General features: G+C 42.0%; 1 protein-coding gene and 1 long non-coding RNA gene across 3 annotated transcripts in view; one reads left to right on the top strand and one right to left on the bottom strand.

The window, feature by feature from the left end:
- The window catches only part of KCTD16 (potassium channel tetramerization domain containing 16), a 233019-nt gene that overhangs the window by 113212 nt on the left and 103600 nt on the right, over nt 1-16207 (top strand). The gene's annotated exons all lie outside the window — the stretch shown is intronic.
- Nucleotides 536-5266, bottom strand: LOC140691751 (uncharacterized). Of its 2 annotated transcripts, none has more exons than XR_012067421.1 (5): nt 5231-5266; nt 3821-3949; nt 3282-3407; nt 1479-1574; nt 536-1041 (listed from the first exon to the last, which is right to left on the bottom strand). It is a non-coding gene; the product is annotated as an uncharacterized lncRNA (long non-coding RNA). The 2 variants fall into 2 exon arrangements; XR_012067420.1 differs by lacking the exon at nt 5231-5266 and adding an exon at nt 4594-4911.

Raw genomic sequence — 16207 nt, 5'->3', positions numbered from 1 at the left:
AATATGCCACCCATCTATATTCCAGCCTGGAGACTCAGAAGAGTTTTTTGAGACCTCCCGTGCTTTCCAGCCCACATTTACTTGAAATATTGTGTGCATCCCACAATGCGGACACCCCTGTGGGGAGGAGAGGTGAATCTTTGCAGTATTTACTTTCTTCTGACTGTTCATCAGGCTGACGCCCATTTGGCTGATCAGCCCTGACTGGCTCCGTGCAGGTGTAATGAATGTCTTAGATTACTCAGTGACTTTGAGCTTTAATTTTTATTAGCTTGGTTCCCTCAAAGAGCACCTCTGTGCCACTGTAATCTTTAGGATGCCTCCTCTCTGCAGGCTGATAGGATTTATGGCCCCAGGGTTGGAAAAGCATAAAGATGAAATGGTCCTCCTGAGAGGTTTGTCTCTTCAGGTGAGTGTTAATGCAGAAGCTGTATTTACCCACTAGATCCCCGGACCATAAAAAGTAAATCCACAGCAGAGTGCTAAAAGATGACTCTTGTTCGGAGCCATTGCAGCATCTAAAACTGACACTGCAATCAATGAAATCATTTTATTGGCTCTCTTGGGTTTTACTACAGAAAATCGCCAAGCTCTCCTATGCACCAAAACAGGAACAGATTTTGTTGGTGGCCTTGAATCAATCTGTTAGATATATTTGGAGGAATGTAGATATTAGTGAAGTTGCATAGGAATTTCCAGGTGGTGCCAAGAAATAAGCTTCTACAAATAAACAATCAATCAAATAAACAAACACACAGACATAAGTATTTGCATAGGTCTCACAAGTTGGCAAAATACTTTTGCGTATATCATATGTTCAGTCTACCAGCCCTAGGAAGGGGCAGGTGTAAGTCACAGTCATTCCATTTTAGAGACGAGGGTATTTGAAGTCCAGAGAAGTTGAATGATGTGAGGTTGAAATTTTTATGAGTGGCTTTAGTGTCTCTCCTGTGTGTTACACTCCATGGCTTCAAAACTCCCAACAAAGCTATAGTTGCTTCAATTCTAAATCCACCAAGTCCATAGAAAGAGGCTGAACATCTGGAGTGAAAAATAAAGTCACCATTTGTAAGATATTCAGCTTATGAGAACAATACAGACAATCCACAGAGATAGTTCCATCCCTTAAAAAGAAATCTACAGCTTTGTGTACCTGGGTTATAAAAACATTCTGATTCTTATAGGATTGCTCATTTATCCCTTCACTTATTCATTTAAAATTTACTTAGAGTTTCTATGCACCAGGCATTGTACTACAGTAGGTACGCAAATGAATGAATCATCCCTGCTTTTCAGAACAAAATAACAATATTAAGTAATGTTCACTGATGCTGGCTCCAGATATTTCAGGCAATGTGCTAATCACTTAAACTACTTTATAACACTTAGTTCTAACAATGCCTTATATATTTTCTTATCCCTGTTTTCCAGATGAGGTAATTGGGGCTCACATCCAAAGTAAGCAGTAAGTGGCAGACCTGGACTTCATTCAAGGGCTGATGAGATTCAGAAGCCCTCACTCTTTAGCCTCTCTGTAACTCTTCCTTTCCATGCTCTGCTCCATGGTTCATGATCTGGGTAAACAGACACAGAAAAAGAAAATGTAGCCATAAGCCGGGGGAAGTTCAGTGACAAAGTAATGAATGTACTGTTGTAGGAACACAAAGTGAGGAAAATTAGAGAGGATTTGTCTTGGTAGATAGAACTTCACTTAGATATTAAAATGGCCATAGAACTTTTCTAGGCAAAGAAAGATAAAAAGCATTCTAGGAAAAAAGGAAAACGTAGGCAAAAGCATGGAGTCACATCTCAGAGTTTCAACTTTGGATACTACACAGGGAGTATTCGTTGGTTACTGAAAGTTTGTTGAGTCCTCCTGGAATTCATGGGACTGTTTCAGTTGCTTGAGGTGTTGATTGTAATGCTGGCATGGTCCTGTCGTTCCTCTTGCTTTAAGCTAGGCGCAGTGCTCCTCAGACTTATACAGCAATCAGACCACGGAGAACGGCACCATCGCTGGACTAGCTGTTTCAGCAACACACAGCAGTATCCTGAGTTGATGAATTTCAGTGCGCTGGTCTTAATCAGCCCTCTACAACGTGATGATTGCAACTTAAACATGCAAAAAGACTCCAGGTCTTCATCTGATTCACCCAGGAGACTGTAGCACAGGTTGGAAAGCTGGGAGTATATAATTACCCAGAAGCAAGATGAAGAAGAATTGTCAGCTGTTGAACAACGTGTTACCCTCCGTAGGATGTATCCTCACAGGCGGGAGAAGGTGGAGGGTCTGTCCCTCTCTAACAGACGAAGATTCTGAGATCTTTTCATTGAAGGTAGGATGTTGCTGTCATTCATCAGTAATGATATGTCATTAGGAGCCTGAAAATCCTGTATGATTAGAAGTCTGAGAAAGTCCTAACACCACCCTGGGAGTGCTGCCTACTCCTAAGGAGCAGTCGGAGAGCCCCAGAGCTTCCTGGAAAGAGAAGAGGAGTGCTTTGAGTGTGATCATTTGTAAAAATGCTCTGGTGTAGTTGAGCTCAACTTTTATTTTCAAGCTGAAGTTTTCCTGCCCCTGAAGTTCTACCCAAGATGCAAGTCAGAAAGCTCCTCGATGCCTTTTAGGGCTAAAGAATAGTTCCTATACTCAGAGCATATGTAATTGTGACCTTCTGACCACTGAGACTATCAGAAGATGCCAAGAATCCTTGGAGAAAGCTCACATATATATTTTTAAAAATTTTTTTTTGAATTGGGGGGGAGGGTAATTAGATTTATTTGTTTGTTTGTTTATTTGTTTATTTTAGAGGAGGTACTGGGGATTGAACCCAGGACCTCATTCATGCTAGGCATGTGAGAAAGCTCGTCTATATTAAACAAATAAAGAAGACCTTTTTGGTAAAAGACAGCAGATTGAATACACAGGTTTTTTTCCCCTACTCTGATCCCTATGAAACACCCCTAAAATGACAAAAGAAGAAAAAATGTCATAAAACAAACAGAATGGTCCAGAAGATGACACCGGATGAGAAATGTCAACACCACATTGGAAGTTAAAAAGTGGATGGGCAAGTGATAAAGGATAACTGACCCAGTAGAGAGGAGGAAGCTGAATCTGCATGGAAGGAGAGGCAGGAAAAGGTTGAGTCTGTGACCCTGGCGAGGCCCAGGGAGACCAAGGGCTCCAGGTTGCTAGGACATCAGAAAGGAAAAGGCTGAAAACAGAGGCATCTCCTGAAAGCCTGCATAAGGGTTAGGCTACCCGATAAATCACTCACCTTTAGCAGCCAAGTAACCCACCCTCCTCAACCTGGCAGGAACAGGGAGGGTTTTCTTCAGACGCATGAACCAGAGAAGCTTTGGACTCAGTCACAGCAAACCAAGCAGAGGGCAATGCTGAAATACTGTACCAAAAATAGGGAGTTAACTTAAAATCTACTCATTGGCTTACCAGACCCTCAACATCTATCCTATGCATATCTCCCAGGACTTTAAATAGCTCGGCGAGGAATTGGAGAATTCCTCTCTAGAGAAAATAATACGACCAATAAGCAGTGGGGCACATGAAAATACTAACCCTTGACATTCCTCAGAGAAAGGGCCAGATCTCTGTTTGATCATGTTACTGTAAAGCCTGTCAGTAAATATGTCCTAATGCTGTTTACCCTTTTTCCCTAACCAGTGTGATTTTTTAAAGTAATTGCCTTACATACTTGAGGACTTCCAGGATGAGGTCATTAATATTAGAACATTTCAGTAAATCTATTACATAGCTTTGGAATCACAGGGCAACTGTGTGGAAGGAGCGTCTACTTACAAGTTCCCCAGTCAAGAGCTCTTGAAAAATAATAGATATTGTCTTCTGCAATGTAGCTTTTCCTCTTGTCTTCTCTCCTGTTGTACCCTTGGTCCCTGGTGTTATCAGTTAGGTATTGCCACAGTAATGCTGTGAAAAAAGTCACTCCAAATCTCAATGGCTTAATAACAGAATGTTTTATTTAGGGTAAGAGGATGCAGGTTGGCTAGATGGTTATTCTGGTATTGGCTTTCACAGCTCATTCATGTGTGATCAGCCTGAGGGCTCTGCATTTCTTGCCTGCATTCTCCCTGCAAGTCTTTTTGTGTCTGGGGTCAGATAGATGTTGGCTGGCCCCCACTGTTCAGGTTGCATTGACTGGGGGCGACTCAGCGTGTCTCATCGTCCTGGAGCCTTGTCGGGGTGTTTTCGTGGCAAAGGCAGGGGAGCAAGAGGGAAACCAGCCTCAATGTGCACATGATTGTCACACCTCTGTTCACATCATGTTTGCTGATGTCCCAACCCAATGGCTAAGCATGTCCCATAGCTGAGTCCAGACTGAAGGGTAGGCAAAGATTTGGGTCCATTGATGCCGTCAGTCTGCCACATCTGCCTCTATCTTATTTCCCCACCTCTCCTTTGTATATGGACTTCACTCTGCAATTTAGGGACTGTAGATTTTGGGGGGTTATCCTCAGTCAACAATTTACTCTTACCTTAAAGGACCTCAAGCTATATACTTTTTATCAGTTTACTTAAATAAACAATTCAACATAAAATCAGAATATACTCACCTTAGGAAAAGACAAGCATAAAAAAGAATCCCTTAGAAGTTGAGAGGAACTAGTTTATACAACAGACTTCCTGTTCTTCTAAGTGTGGTTATGAAGGGCTTATTCAGTATGGGACTGGATTTACAAATTCTCTTTCAGAGTTGGAGTCACTTTGGAGCTTTCTCTGACCCATCTTCAAAGTCCCACCTCTCAGACCACATTTAGGATGATGTACTGGTAGAGGAGACATCTCAGTACTTGTACTTGGTTTTGGGGCTCAGTCTGGGTGATCTTGACAAATCACTTGACTCTGCTTCCTTTTCTGAGAAAGTGTGGCGCTTACCCTTTTTAAAGAAAACTTATAGACTTAATGATTAAATGACAAACGGGTGATGATACCTAAATGTATAAAATTATAGGTCAGTTTAAAATTTTAATAGCGTCCTTGTGGCGAAAACTATTTTATTATGGGCATTCCCTGTCACAGCATTAACAAAAACAGTAATAACTTTCATTTGCTGAGTGTGTATTACGAGCCAGGCACAATGATAAGCACTTTACCTCCATAATTTTATTTAATCTTAATGGGACTACTATGGAAGTTAATACTATCCCTGTTTTATAGAAATCCGAGCTTTAGAAAGATCAAATAACTTACCCAACTTAACATGGTATTGCAGGCAGTGTAATGAAAGGAATCTGGCAGTGAGATTCCAGAACTTGTCTTCATTATTCCTCTCATTCTGTACATTTTGGCAGTCTTGTGCAGTTGTGAACCTTCTCTATTCTCCAAAGTGTTCACCCCAGAACCAGTTCCCACGATGAAGCAGGTTGCATTAGATAGAAGCCACGATACTATTACTAATCTTTATGAAGCACTTAGTTTCTGCATCATACTGCTAAAGACTTTGCAACTGTGGTTCACACATAAAGAAAGTAAGTACCTTATACCAGCATGGATGGGGAGCTGGGGAATCACAGCATTGAGAGGAGATTGAAGGGCTGTGAAAATCACTTTTATCTGTTTGTCTGACAATTGTTTATTGGATGCCCTGAACAAGAAAGGTCCAGGGGCTAGAGAAATGAGTATGGCGGGCTTGGCCCTGAAGGAGCTTAGGTTCTAGTGAAGGAGACAAACACGCGTGCGTGCGCGCGCGCACGACGAGGTTGCAGCACGGCAAGGCTAGAACCAAGACTTCTAGGATGAGACTGACTTTGGTCTGGATATGAGGGTATGAAACAAGGCTGAGTCCAGGAAGAGGTGGCAATTTAGCCAAATCATGAATGAGAAGAAACTCCTCAGAAAGAAAACCGATAAATAAACACAAAAGTAGGAAAGGCTGTTTGATACCAGTAGACCATAGCAGGTACAGGACAGAGTCCAAGGGTGAAGGCATGATGGGAAATGAATGTTAAGAGGCAAGCAGGGTCCAGATCATGAAGGGTCATGCTGAGAAAATGGAGATGTTTCTTAGAAAATGGGAGTCATCAATTTTTAAGAACCTGAAAATCCATCATTAAATAAAAGTTGAAATGGTAAAATGCTTCAGTACCCATGTTGGGCAGGGTTTGTCCCTGTTTTCCAATAGAACGAGCGGAGGCACGGAATGGGGGTGCCACTTGTGGCCCAGTGCCATCCGTCTAGCTGAAAGGATCTTCCTCTGAGACTGCAGGGCAACCGCACCGTGACTGAATCCAGGCAGACAGGCTGTCTTGTGCACTGGCCCTTGGAAAAGCAGAGCTGCTACAAAATCTGTTTCTGAGAAGTTCTAATTGTTCCCTTTCGCTGGTGCTGGAGGAGCCAGGATGGGCACGGAGCATGCTCCTGGCCCAGCGGCTGACCTCATTTTCGGGCACCTGTAACAGCGGTATGGACAATGAGCAAAGCGGGAAGGTATGTGCCAACCTGCACCTCAGTCCACAATTATGCAGAAAGTCTGCTATTCCAAGCCTGGAACAGGCTGCGGAGGAATGAAGCAACTCGGAAACCAAGAAGGGCATCTCCATTTCCATGCTATGAATTAGTAAGCCAGCTATCACTGTGGATTCCCCTAATGCCACATTTTGCTTCTATCAGCCTGAAAATACTTCAGAAGTCTGTTTGTCCCTGGCCCCATGCTTTACTGGTGACCTAGAGGTCATCATTGCTATGCTTTGGTTACATCCAGGACATTAATTTAAAGCGCCGGGAATTTCCCACCTTTTTAAATTAAAGAAGTTGCCAGGTTTCAACAGCAGGTACTTGGTAAGCCTAGTTCTATGATTTCTTCTAGATGAAAAAGACAAACTGTTCTACACAAGTTTCAAGGAAGAAAGTGCTTGTTCAGATGTTACGACTCCATGTTCATTCATACACTCCCTTCTTCCCTTTGAAATCTGCCTCCTGTCCCCTGATACACACTGCGCACCCACACACAAACCCACACACACTCACACGTGTTCCTCATCTTCAGAAAACTATGTGGAAGTTTACTGTGATCTGGAGAATTCAGAGTTATCTCAAACTCAAGAAAGGTAAGAAGTCTGTGTGAGTGGGTGTCAGTATTAATATTAATACATGATGGTAGTCATTATTGTATATATTAACTTTAGATTTTGCTTTATTCAGTAACGTCCATCACCATTTTCCCAAGTTTTTTTGCCATCTGCCTAATTACTACCTTAGTGACTACCACATAATATTGCATCAGTTGATGTATCATAATTCGGTTACTTGTAGTCTAATTTTGGACATTTCCATTTCAAATATTTGTGATTATAACCAAGGCTGTAATGCATTGTTTGCTGCAGAAAGACTTCTCTAGCATGAGTGTCATAGATAGAGTGGAATTATTGGCGCAAAGTCTATAAAAACCTTTAGAGCTTCTAATACTTATTTTCATGTTGCTTTCTAAAACAAGTAGAGCAAACTTTTTTATGTCACTACGAGTGTGAACATAGCAATTTCGCTAGAATTTTCTCAGTAGTATGCTATGATTTTAAGGTGTTTTTTTTTTGGTTGTTTTATTAACATCCTAGATATAAAATGCCTGTAAAATACAGCAGCTGCCTTAATTTGAAATTTCATGATTAGTAGGAAGCATGAACATTTTCCCCCAGCACTTACTTAATATTTATAATTTCTTTTATGAACACTTTTTTTGTGTGTCTTTTATATACTTGGTATCTGTAGAGTTTTTTTCATGAAGTTTGTAACTACTTACATGCCATATGAGACATTTGTAGATATTAAGAATTTGCTTCCTAGACATGTCCATCCCCCAGATCTTAGCAAGACTCATTCCTTATCATCATTCAGCTCTGCCCCAGTGCCAGCTTCTTAGAGAGCAGTCCTGACCTCCTTGTGTAAAGTTAAGGCAGAAGGCTGGGTGAGGACAGAAGCTCTATAGCCAGACTGTCTTGGTCCAGATCTTGGCTCTGTCACTTGCTCTGTGGGTTTGGGTGACATGTGAAATGGGGGTAATAATATTATCCACTTTATGGGACTGTTATGAGGATTAAAAGGATTGGTATAGGCAACCATGCTTGGGCAAAAGCAAGAACTATATATAAATGTAGTTATTATTGTAGGAATATGAGGATCAGAGGAAAATAACACTTGGGTTTTTAATGGGTGAAGAAGAGATGAGGAAATAAACTTTGACCTTCTTCCCAATTTTCTCTCATTCCTACCCCTGCTGGCTATAGTCCTATCTCATACTTTAATGAACAAGCAAGAATCATCTACATCAAATCACTGTAATAAATTACTGTGTCCAGGGTAAAAAAATGCTTAAAAACAATTAGTCCTCCAGAAGCTTTTACATGAAAAGAAGACATAAACATGCATGTTAAATAAAAGTATGGCATAGTGGATAGAGCATGGGCTTTGAAGAGCAAGTGGCCTAGTTCAAACTCAGTCTCTATCATAGACCCACTGTACAGCCTTGAGCAACTTGCTTGACCAATCTGAGCCTCATCCAGGCTTTGTGGTATTGTTATGAAAAGTTTTGAAAGCTTAAATAAATAAACAAACAAACATGGCACATGGTAGGCCTACAATAAGTTACGATAATTAATACTGAAAGAAAGACATGAGTGATTCTTTCATGGGTGGGATTTCTGTTACAGCCCAAAGAAAGAAAACATCCTATGGGCTTCAGAGAACAAGTGAATTTGAACTGGTCCTTAAGTGACAGACTCAGGGGTTGGAGAGAGAACCTCAGCTGCGGTAGTACCTCAGTTGGGGGACTATGACATTAAGCCAGACTTCTTCGTAGGATCATGTGCAGACATATGGGGGAACACGGGATGAAAACCATCGACTTCAAGCAAAGTTGATGGCTCAGGTATAGGAGTGATGGAAAATGAGCTGAAAAGGCAGTCTGGGGTTCTGATGGTGGAAGAACAAAGGTTACTCTCTGAGATGATTCTCACTCTTCTTATTTATTCATTAGGGTCTCGAATCAGGGCAAAGAGGCACTTAAAAAGTATAGAACAATTTCCTGGTGGTTAACAAAAGAGATGTTTCCATTGTGCTTGAACAATCATCTCCATTCCATCCCCTGGACCAAGAATTGCTCCAGACGAGTGATTTGACGCATCCACAGAAGAAGTGTGCGAGCCACCTGGATTAGCATCACATTGAATCCACGTCATCATCGTCCAGTTACGGAGCTCTTGCTCAGATCTAGGTTCTCTGCCTGATGCATTATGTGCATCACCTCATTTATTCCTCTCAGTAACCCTAAAAGCAACAGCTAGTTTTATTCTTGTTTTACAAATGAGGAAACTGAGGCTTGGAGAGATTACACAGCTGGTAAGCGCTGAGGTCAGATTCAAATCCAGGACTGCTTATCTCCCAAACCATGGCTCTTTGCAGTCTGACTTTAGCTTAGCAGAATCTCTTTGCACAATTATTTGAATTGTTCATTATTACTGCCTTTTCTCCTTATTCCTCCACTTCCCCAGTGCATTGCATTTCCTTTCTACTCCTGCCCTCGCCCAATCTCTCACTTGTGCAGTCTCTCAACATTTATGGAACAAGCAGAGTATGCCAAGCTTCTACTGAGTGATTGTTTTTCTCCATGTTTTTATTTCTCTATAATGCCTGCTGGGGCACTGGCAGAAAGTACTTAATGTATAGATGGTACTGTTAGGTGTGGTCCAATGCTCTGGAAGACTTCAATAAACGCAATATTTTAGCTGACGCTCCCAAAGATCGGAAGTGCTTTTGCCGGCTTTCATTTCTCTCCCTCTCTCTATCCCCTCTTCCCTTCCTTCTGTCCACAAATAATTGTCGTATGAGTGCTGGATGCTAAATACTGTGCTAGGTGCTTAAGGGGCAGATAAAATGCAGGCCAAGATGAATATAATTAAAACATGTTTCTGATACACTGTCAGGATGCAGGGCATGTCTCCTGGGCTTCTGGTCACCACATATCCCTCACTCAACAATTAGTAAGGTAACGCTTTCACTGACGTCTTTTATTAAAGTCTCAAACAGAACTAAACTATGGGATGAGAAGGGCAGCACCAAAGATTAAATGAAGGAGGAAGGGCTTTGGGTAATTCTCATCCATTTCATCCACCAGCCAGATATTTTGAAGCAAGGCAGGTGGGATTCTATTGGCACACTTACAAATCAGGATCTGCAAGACAGAATTAGAGAGAGGAGCTCAGGGAGAACCCTGGGAGATGAATGAGACTGCTCCGGGGCATGAAGCGTCTAGCCTGAATGTGCCCAAATTTCTCTAGCAACATGACTAGCTGACATTGTGAATGGCTAACAGGAAAAGCCAGGTAGGGATGGGGTTGAGATAGTGTGACAACGGGGCACAGTCCCACCTTGATCACCTGGGGAGAAATAATATTTTTCTAATCAGACACACACACGAGGGGATGAGGGGACGTTCTGATCCAGGTTAGATGGGGGACTCTTAAAACAGTGTTCCTTCTCATGCCTGCGTCAGCCCATCCCACAGACGCCTTTCAGTTATGAATTGGAGGGCACAGCAAAAGATCTATTTTCTCAACAGAGATCTGAACAGGGCTATGCGTTAGCATGGATTAGTCTCATTACAAACAAAAACACCTTCAAAAGAGTATTCACATTTAATTTCATAAAATAGAACAGCTTGCATCTGTTCACTCACTAGCAACTGTTTGATTCAGTGCATTGTGAGAAGGGACCCCTGCAACTGAGCTCGTAGCACTCAGCCACAGTAGGACACGGAGTCTGGATTTTAGGGAACACAGTATTCTCACTTTCCTTTAGCATATGCTCATATATTTGTTAAAGGAACAAGCTGAGCATGCCTAGCCCCATAGGAAATGGAAATGCCTCTCTCTCATTCTTTGTCACTCATTAAGAGCCCACATTTGTGTAACAATGGGATCCGTGAATTGGTTTCATGCAGTTTCTTATGTAAGTCACTGCATAGAAAATTTCCAGTGGTGTATTATTGCTTTCACCTTCCTTTCAGAGAGCTCCTGGGGGTATCTAAAATATGGGACTGGCCACAAAGCTATATTATATTAAGAAGTTTAATTAGCAGAAAATGCAATATAGCACACATGTCACGTTAATTTTTACAGGCGGCATGCAGATTAGATATTGAAATTTCCAGGTTGATTTCAACCTGAGAGCCATTGTCCTCAACCAGGATGGATCTAAGACTATCGGGCTATCTATGCTCTCGTTTTTTGATTCGTTTGTTCAGAAGATATTTCTTGAGCCTCTGTACATACTGGGCACTGTCTTGGACAAGGAGAAAATAGCAGTGAACAAAATAGGGTAGGATGCTGCTCCCGATGAAACTTACATTCCACATCAATACCACCTAACAAGTTTCTGTGACAATAGAAATGTAATGTGACTAGTTTAGATTAGTTTAGGGACAGATTTGTTGTCCAATAGAGTAGCTAATGACCATAGCTGACTATTGAGCACTTAAAACATGGATAGTACAGCCAAGGAACTGAACTTCTAGAATGATTTGATTTGTTGTATTTAAAAGTCAATAGCCACATAGGGCTAGTGGCTGTCATCTTAGCACAGTTCTAGTGCAAGAGACTGACTTTATTCTTTTTAATGAAAAAAATTTTATTTTTTTTTTAATTGAAGTATAGTCAGTTTACAATGTTATGTTAGTTTCTGGTGTACAGCATAGTGATTCAGTTATACACATATATATATTTTATATATATATATATTTCTTTCATATTCTTTTTCATGATAAGCTATTACAAGGTATTACAGTTCCCTGTGCTCTGACTTTAAACAAGTGAATTTTGTGATAAGTGCCGGGGCAAATCCTGGGTGATGTGATGGGGTAGTGGACAAGGCTGACTTCAGAGAGAGGGACCAGAGAGGCCTCTGAGGAGGTGACCTTTGAGACCTGAAGGATGGCTGAGAAGGAGCCAGGCTGTGAGGAGCTGCCAGAGGAGGACGGCAGGCAGAGGGGACTGCAAGCCGAACAGGCCCAGCATGAGTTTTCTCCCGAGTACACTAGATGTGCTGTCTCCTCCCACTGAATGTCTACCCCTTCCCAGACCCACACCTGGGTGGGAGGTATCTGCTCGAGATGACGACTCTCCTCTGGGAGGACTGGTTCTGCCTGGAAGCATGCCTAGGCTTTGGAGTGGCCAGGAAGACCCCATTCTGTTCTTTCCCATGTCTTCTCTGCACTGCAGCTGACGACAGGGCTGAGCCATATCCCAGGGGTTCCGGCCATACACCTTCAGCTCCTGACACTCTGGGTGACCACAGGTGACGCGGAGATACTTGCTGCCTGACCTACGTTCTGCATCTTAGCCTCTTCTGATTTATCTGGGAAGAGAAGAACTTAATTCCTTTCCCTGACTCATTTCTGCATCCATATCCCGATGCCTTTAATGTCTGTCTCTCCACCTCCTCCATCTGTCCCCTTCCCGCCCCACCCTTGCTAGTCTGCTCACTAACTCCTCTCTCTGTAGCATCTCCCACTGTCCTGTCTATATTTCTGTTTCTAGTGTTCTCTTTTCATAGCACTTCCAAGCACTTGCACATACGGGAAAACATTTGATACTTGAGGTGTGGCTGGTACTATCTGTGTTGCTATGACGTCATAATCATTATCATCACCATCCCCAGCCCCATTTTTACAGATGAGGACAGAAGTGATGCTGGGTGCTGCACTGCTGTGGCCCAAATCACCAAGATGCTAAATGGCCCAGATCAAGATATTTGACTTCCAAATCAGTGTTTTTTCCCAAATACTCTTCCCATCCTCCACATCTTGTTACTTCAGCTTCTTATTGTTCATCAGACTGCCTCTCAAATTTGAGATCTTGAGGAAACCAAATAAATTGTCTCTTATCCCAATGTTAGAAGCCCCAGAGCATCAGCTTTTTCCACAGTCACGCATATGGCCCGGGTGAGTTGCAAAGAGGTGGTGTTCTAAATAATTTAGAACATGCTTCATTGCTTTTAAAAAATTAACTAATGTTAAAACACTAAATTAAAAAAAAATTTCCTAGAGGATTCTTGGATCTCAAAGTACATTTTGTATACATTCCTAGAGCCTGAAAAATACTGTTTTGTGTTTTTAATTGTTGTTTATTTTGGTTGACAGTCTCATTCAGAGAAGGCAGACCCTTCCTCTATCAACCCTGACCAATATCTACCAGCTCCACTATCTCCTCTTGTAAGTGCAGTGTCTAGAAGGTAGGAGGGAGAGTAGTCAGGATGCAGGGGCTGACGGAAATCCCGTGGGAGAGGTGAAGACAGGGGACTGCAGGTGAAGGCTTCTCAGTTTTATAACATGCTGACATGCGAATTTTTTACAGAAGAGAAGTCTGAGTTATATAAAGTTAGTGACATATCCCAGATTTCTTGGTAAGCAGTACAGTTTTTAGTCCCATGCTGCCCCTCATTGCTGCAGTTAACCCCCAGTAGATGAGGGCTTGTGAATTGTAGACACTGGATGGAGGGCTGTTGAATCTTGGTACTCAAGAGTTCTGGATATGCTTGTCCAGAAAAGAAAACATCACTGACAGCATTAAGTCGTTACCAGCATCATGAGATCATGCTATCTCTCTTTGAGGGAAACCTGTATGGATGGTAGTTTTATGTCTTTTTCTTTTTTTTTCTTTCCTTTTTGATATTGCTGCAGACAGCAGTTATTCCTGGTCCCCTCTATTGCACGTGGCCACTCTGTCCTGAGACCCTGAGACATTTTGTTTGTTTATTAGAGTGGCATGAAACTTGTATAAATTTTCCATACTAAATGCAACTACCCCTAAATCCAGGTGTAAGAAAAACTTATTGGTAAGAAGCAAGGCAATTGTATTTCAGTTTGAAATTAGGGTCTGGACACCATGGAAGTAAAATATGTTTTCGAAATAGGTTACAAAGTGGAATGGAATGTGTGTGTCTGATGGTTCATGGGTGAGAATGCTTGTGACCAGCAACTCATGTTACTGCCATTCGAAATGTTGAATGGAGAAGATTTTTGATCTTTATCTGTGCTCTCTGTCTCAGTCCTCACCTCTCCCTCTTTCACTTGTGTGTAAGCATTTCTTGAGCATCCTGTGCAGTCCTGTATAGGGTTGAGCAGACAGGAATCCTGCCTTCAGGGCATCCACTCTCTGGTGAACAGAGACACTGCTTAGCCTGGCTGACAAACAGTCCAATATGATGTAACAAGCACAATAGCTGTGATGTGATTAATGTGCTATTTGGACAAAGAAAGAGGCCATGCAATTCTTCCTTTTCCAAGGAGTTGACATTGTACTTGATCCTTAGACAAGAAGCCTTCACCAGACACAGAAGGAGAAGTTAAAGAAAGAACATTCTAGGCTGCAAGAATGACACACACAGTGATCTGAAGACATGAAAGTGCAAATCATGTTTGGAGAATAGGGAGTAATTTGTCCTGGCAAGAGAGGAGGGAGTGTCTTGAGGAAGGGTGGTGAGCAGTGACACTGGGAAGGGAGGATAAGGCCACATCCAAGGAATGTCTGTGCTGTGCTAATAGATTTGAACTTGATTTTGTAGATAATAAGGAGCCAGATGTCTGAAAGCAGGACCATAATATGATCATGTCTACTCTTCAAAATCCAAGAACCTCAATAACAACCTTGGGCTGTGATTCCATCTAGCTTGGGGACCGATACCAAGGGCAGGAGGAAGGTAATCAGGATGAGAAAGTGAAGGGACTACGGGTGATAGAAAGCATGCAGGTTCATAGTTGGTACCATGAGAAGAAATACAGGCAGAGGAGGACAGCTGAGTAAATATAAGGGAATCAATGGTGTCAGGTGACGCCCTCCCACCCCAACACACCTTGACACACATGTAACTCTCTTATTCTCGCCCCTGAAATTGGGGCTACTTGAACAATTCTTTTTGATTGCCCTTTCTGTCCCCAAGGCTTTTATTCCAGGTTTTCTGTCTTACAGCTAATTACTCTTCGGTTTCCGTGGTAGCAAAACCTAGCACATTGAGCACAGTCCCCACAGAGCCTTGAGCTGTGGATGTTAAAATTTACAGTAGAGCAATTCGGTTGTGCCCTGCCGGAGAAACAGAGACCCTTAATTTTTCATCTGCTTCATTGGCAGCACTTGCTATGATTTCAGATCAAACGGCAGTGAAAAATTATTTTTGAATTATTTTAACACTTGAAATCTGAACATTGGAATGATTTATGAAAATACATCATCTGCCTTGGCACTAACGGGTTTTTGAGTCTCATCTTCCAACCATTTATTTTTAACCTCTCTGAATATCCCCTGCTTTGCTGATACCAACACTCACTTCTGAAGCCAGTGAGCTGTCTGCTTATAAATACTGAATCAACTGGCAAATCACATTTAATTAGACTTTGTTCATTACACTTAGCTTTGAAGACAGGAACATGCCTTTTACGTGGCACAAACCTTTTAGTCATCTAAATAGGAACAGACCTGATAAAATCTTTTTTTTTAACTTTTTTTTTATTGAGTTATAGTCATTTTACAACGTTGTGTCAATAAAATCTTAAATGTAGACCAGGGCTAATGCTTGCCACCTGCTTCTGCCAAACCTGAAGGAACCCTTGAATAGTGTCTGCCCCAACAAGCCACATTCAGACCTGGGTACGTTCTGGGGGAAGTAGAACCCAGTAAGCGCACATTTGCTTTTGAGAAATCTTTGATTAAACTCCTGATGCTGGCCTGCCCGTGTGTCACTGCTCATTCTTCCCCTGCTCGGGGAATATTCTGGCTTAACTACAGGTGAGCACAAACAGTGATTTCCAGGAACATTTGTACTCATTCTGTGGCCAAGGGGGTGGCGCTAGAAGTGTAAAGGAGCAAGGCAATGGTTAGAAATGGCGGGCAGAAATCGGTAGGATTCCTGCCACTGCTTCCCACTAGCTACGGACTCAACATAATTTGCAATCTCTAAGCCCCGCTGGCTTCTTCACCTGTAAATTGAGCTTAATATATTGAACTTACTTTATGTCATTATTGTGAAAATTAAATAAGATCACGCCTGTAAAAGTGTCAGACCAGTGCCTCACATATAGTAAGAGCTCTGTAGTTATGTATATATTGTGTATTTATATCCATGCAAAATTATTTGAGAGGTCAGAGAGAGAGTGCTCTAGCTCCAATGTTTCTTGGTAGTGCCCTT

Source organism: Vicugna pacos, chromosome 3 (assembly GCF_048564905.1).
Source record: "Vicugna pacos chromosome 3, VicPac4, whole genome shotgun sequence".
In the NCBI taxonomy this organism is placed as follows: domain Eukaryota; kingdom Metazoa; phylum Chordata; class Mammalia; order Artiodactyla; family Camelidae; genus Vicugna; species Vicugna pacos.
This window is presented reverse-complemented; position numbering and strand designations above follow the sequence as displayed.